The sequence below is a fragment of the Cibotium barometz genome, chromosome 27 (genome assembly GCF_041138505.1).
Source record: "Cibotium barometz isolate CiBa-2024 chromosome 27, ASM4113850v1, whole genome shotgun sequence".
Lineage (NCBI taxonomy): Eukaryota > Viridiplantae > Streptophyta > Polypodiopsida > Cyatheales > Cibotiaceae > Cibotium > Cibotium barometz.
Genome location: NC_141072.1, coordinates 17,822,010 through 17,828,009, shown reverse-complemented (window position 1 = coordinate 17,828,009; position 6,000 = coordinate 17,822,010).

Here is a 6,000-nt window from a genome sequence, read left to right as displayed (position 1 = left end):
AAGTGATCTTGTAATTAAGATGATTGAAAAAGAATTTTAGAACAGAAAAAGAACCATCTTAGTAACTTAGGTGTCCATGGATTTTAACCATGATTCCATGCAACAATCAAACATAGGTGCTCGTGGATTTTAGCCATACTATTATGCAACATTGAAAGAATACATGATTTTCTTACTTTTTTTCCATAATTTCAAATTTTGTTTGACATGAAATAGAGAGACAATGTGTTACATGTAACAATTGAGATACAAAGATTTGACCACAAGGCAAAAGCCTATGTGTCCAAAATGTTGAATGTAATAATTATAAGGTAGAATTTGACCATATGAACAAATCTTGTGACAATGGAGAGCACTAATGTTAGAGATCACTAATGGATATACAAAAGTGAGCATGGATTTTATCCATACTCTCATGCCACAATGAAAGGTTTTTTTGTAATTTTATGTAGACATCGTCATAGATTCATCGTGGACATATTGTCATGAAAGTGGCCAGTTGATAATTTATATTCTATGTGTAGCATGGGTTTTTGAAGGAGATGTCTTCTATAGAATTTGACCATATGTTAAAAACTTTGCTATGTTTGGTTTTACTCTTAGAAGACAGCTCTACTTGGCCAACTTCCTTAAATCCTTTCAATGTACAAGTGATCTTGGATGATATAAGATGATTAAAAAATTTTAGAATACAAAAAGAACCATCTTAATAACCTAGGTGTCCATGGATTTTAACCATAATTCCATGTAACAATCAAACATAGGTGCCCATGGATTTTAGCCATATTATTATGTGACATTGAAAGTATGCATGATTTTCTTACTTTCATCCGATTTTAGTCTGATATGCAATAGAGACACAACATGTTACATGTAATAGTTGGGGTACAAAGATTTGACCACAAGGCAATATTCTATGGCTATTTCAGAAAGAAGCTTTCATATTGACCATGGCTTTTGGCCACACAGTCACTTTTGTTTGAAGCATCATATAACCAGAAGTATATTTTTGTTACCTCTTTTGTAAGCACAAGTATATGTGTGTCTTGAAAAAGTCATTTCATGTGAAATGCATACATATACAGAGAATTATTCTACAATGTCCAATTAGTCTCTATTGTGCTACACGGATAGATCACTTCTTTTCTGCATAGTGAGTGATTACACATATGTGCAAGTAGTATATACAAGTACGCTTATACAAGCAAGGTCAACGCAGCATACAAGAAAAATCAGCAAGACAGAAGCATTCTCAAGGGACAAGGTCGCATCTTTGCCATAACAAGAGTGTTGAAAAACTGATCAAGGTTAGTTTCATACTTGTTTTCTTATTTCTGCATTGTTTGTTTTTTCAAGTAGGCTCTTAGTCAAGAAACATTCTCGATTTTAAGAAAACTGGGTGTGAAGTTAACCATATTTTTATTTTTAAGACATGAATGTACTATATGATCTCATTTATCTTACTAGCTAATTATGATTAAGAAAGATTAATTATGTAATTAAGTATTATGAACCAGAAAATCAAGAAAACAAAGAACATGCATGAGGCAAAGAGCCTACCTTTAAATTGCTATGGTTACGATGCTTGCTGGCAAAGTTTTGATTAGCGTCAATATTGTGAATGGCTGTTGTTGTTGCGAAGCTTGCTGGAAAAGTCGCTTCTAATTAGCGTCTGATTAGCGTGTGAAGACAGAAACAAGAAGATGAAAACAAGTAGATATGCAGATGAAGCATACATGAAGGGTCAAAATCTTGCTTAAGCACAACCAAATCTTTTGATTAGAGAGCTTAGGTGAGTCGTAATGTAGAGAAAACATCACAGAGAGAGCAAGAACAAAAACCAGGGTCGAAAGTGCGAGCAAGAAGAAGAGTACGTTTTTAGGAGAAGAGGGAAATCGTAGAGAGAGAAGATAGAAAGAGAGGGCCAAATTCAAATTCTTAGAAAAGGTTCACATCAGTAAAGGATATCTTCTTTAATGACTCATATATTCTCAAGAATATATCACATTTAATGAAGAACGTTTATAAAAAATGGACGTTTGATAATAAATGAAATTATCTTAAAACAATCACTTTTAGGTTCACGTCATTAAAGGATATCTTCTTTAATGAAGCATATATTCTCAAGAATATATCACATTTAATGAAGAACGTTTATAAAAAATGGACGTTTAACAATAAATGGAATTATCTTTAAAAAATCACTTTTATCAAAGTTCGTAATAAGAATTAAGCAATCGATTTTTTTTCATATCACACATAGGTCTTACCGTGGGGCCGGGGACTACCGACAGCCCCCGGATCCCGCCCCACTGGGGGGGCGTTGCCCCCCGGACCCCCCACTGGGGACGTTGCACCCAGACCCCTACCGGGAGGCGCTGCCCCCCAGACCCCCACCAAGGGTGCTGCCTCCTAGACCCCCATTAGGGATCATTGCCCATAGCAACTAGTGCCTCAAATGTCGTTTAGAGTTTCCAAGAAATCCACCACTATAGTGAACAATATTATAATATTATTATATTCCAAAATATACTATTATAATATAATATTATTTTATATTATGATAATAAGTTATATTATTAAATATTATATTAAATAATAAATATTAAAATATTATGTTATTAAATATAATATTAATTTATTGATATATTTTTTTATAAGACAACATAGAAAGCAATACGACAACATAGAAAGCAATAAGTTAGTTACATAGGATTACTCATTTTGCATCATTTATTGCTTTGCTAAAAGAGTTCCTATGTCTACATAGATATTTCAAGAGCTGTTAAGGCTATTCTAATATTAATGCCATATAAAATAAGATTCATATCTTGCTATTCTATTTTCATTTCATTATATGGATAAATCTACTCTTTTCAAATCTACTTTTTAATTTGACACAACTCATATTAGTTACTTCTTGATGTATATTACTGACAATGTGCACTACATTTAGGCCATAATACCAACTATTGGTATATGATTATTCAATTTTGCATCCAAAATTATTGCTTGTGCATGCACTAACATTTGTGCTTCCCAATATATTAATAACTATTCTACTTACCACGTGGACATAGCACACAATAAATTGTCTTCCTTGGAAAAGTTACATATGGCCTCTAAATATTTTAAGAACGATAAGCCTTGAGAGGATTCAACCATGTGGCTAAAACATTCTCTAAACTTGCACGCCATAAATTGTCTTCCCATGGAAAAGTCACATGTGATCTAAGTATATTTTAAGAATGATAATCCTTGAGAGGATTCAACCATGTGGCTAAAACATTCTCTACACTAGTACACAATAAATTGTCTTCCATGAAAAAGTAACATATGATCTATAGATATTATAAGAATGATAAGCCTTGAGAGGATCGGACCATGTAGCTAAAACATTCTCTACACTAGCACATAATAAAGTGTCCTCCGCAAAAAAGTAACATATGATCTACATATGTTTTAAGAATGATAATCCTTGAGAGGATTCAACCATGTGGCTAAAACATTCTTTACACTAGCACACAATATACTATCTTCCATGGAAAAGTAACATATGATTTGTACATATTATAAGAACAATAAGCTTTGATAGGATTTGATCATGTGGCTAAAACATTCTCTACACTAGCACACAATAAATTGTCTTCCCATGGAAAGGTAACAGATGATCTACCCATGTCTTAAGAATGATAAGCCGTGTGAGAATTTGTCCATGTGGCTAAAACATTATGTAGACCATCACACACACCATGAATACTTTTTATACTAAAGTAAGATATGATGTGCATATATACTAAAGTAAGATATGATGTGCATATATTATAGGCTAATGAAGTTTTGGCCATATGGTCAAAGCATCCATTTCAACTAAGCAATGATGACTACATAGACCTTTTTTATCTAGTAACTCAAGTAATCTAGATCAAGGATATACTACCATGTTCATTGAGAAAACAAGTTTTGGCAATGTGGTCAAATTTATTCTCTCCCTTATGATGTTGGAAAATGGAATACTGCACTAATTTTGCAATGTATACTTCAGCTTGTCATCTATTAATGCATGTTTTCATTATCAATGCTATGTGATTACTTGATGAATATAAGATCACTCAATCTCTTATGATTAAATGTCTTATGATGAATATAAGATCACTCAATCTCTTATGATTAAATGTCTTATGATGAATATAAGATCACTCAATCGCTTATGATTAAATCTCAAATTTTTTCACTTACTCAGGCAACATGGACCAAGACTTTCATTGTGGGGATCGTGTCAATTTGATGATGGATCGAGATGTTGTTGCACTTGGAACAGTATGTGCAATACGTCCAACTGACACATGCCATGGGCAAGTCCTTGGAGATGGGTTTTTGTCAGTTTCTATCGACAACTACCTAAATGATGTAGCTTGCTTGCCATTTCCAAACAACAATGCAACAAAGGTCATTCAGGTAGTGGGTAGTTTTGTAAAGTGGGAAAAGAAAGATGTGGTGGTTGTTACAGGTGCCTTCATGATTGTTGATGATGATCATGCGGTGCCACCTTCTAATGATTTTAATGCTGTTGGAGATGAGGACACTCCAAGTATCCGTGAAAGTTGGAAAGAGCGTAAAGTGATGCTCTGGACAGAAGGCAATGAGAAGTACGTTGGAACAGGGATTATTCTCTTAACATTTCCATATGACGTGATTAACTTTGATCTATTCGGAGAAGAAGATGTGGGTGTGGTGGTAGATCAGATCCTTGATCCAACTACAGGGACAGACACATGTGACATGCTTCAGTGCGTCAATTTGTTTAGGTGGCCTATCAAACAAGTCACCTTTGATGATGGTACACCACTGCTACATGAACAGGAAACACAAGCTTTCACATCTCCAAATGAGAGAATAAAAGATGTGTGTGAGGAAATTGAGGACTTTATTTCAGGTTCAAAATCCATTTTCTTATAGAAGAGATCATATTGTATGATCAATAGAAGGCCTAGAATTCTTGCTCTCAAAGCTTCAAACTTGAGAACCTCAATGGAATCAGTTTTACTTGTTGCTACAATTGATTGTTGTCCTGCAAAGTGTTGTCAATATGCTGATAGAGATGCAGTACACCAATTGCGGAGGCACTTCTGGGGGTTACATTTGGAAGAACGTACCAACTATGTTTATGATGTTTTGGAGTCATCATACCGCATTGACAATATGGGTACACGAAAATATAGTTTTATATTCAATGGGAAAGTTGTATGCGGTAAGGCATGGTATGGGATGCATGGCATTCCTAAAACATCTTTCTACAGGTATAGGTTGCATTTTGAGAATGGTGTAAGGAGGGCAATGCATGGCAATAAAGGAGCAATTAGAGCAGCTTGGGATCACACACAAATGGGCAGGGCAATCTTGAGAGACTTTATTGAGAAGAATGCAGAGCAAATGCCACATAAAAGTAGAACCGTGCAGGATGGTTCCAGAGAGACACAATTGGTCATCCCAGATGTTTATAAGCAAATAGACATATGGGAAGAAGTGAATGCCACATTAGATGCTATTGGATGTAAGCAAATGTCTTTGTCCACATTCAATCGAATTTGGAATACAGAGTTCAAGCATGTCACCTTAGCAAAGACAAGCGAGTTCTCCAAATGTAGTGTTTGCTCAGAGATCAAAGAACAACTTGCAGCAACCAAATGCCTTGAAGAACGCAACATACTATTGAGGATGCGTCGAAGTCACATGCTGCAAAACAACAAAGTTGTCGAAACATATACTATGGATGGCGTCTAGCATCAGTGCTAAATCCTGAAAAGAACTTGTGCATCATACATGACAAGATGGACCAACAAAAGACAGCTATCCCGAGGTTGAGAGTTCAATCAAAAGAGACAGATAGATCCACTCACCTACCAGTTTCGTTGACAGGCATGATCACACATGGGCATGGGGAAGGAAGATATGGGCACTTTGCGATTGATCTTTGGCCCCATGATCCTAACTTCACAG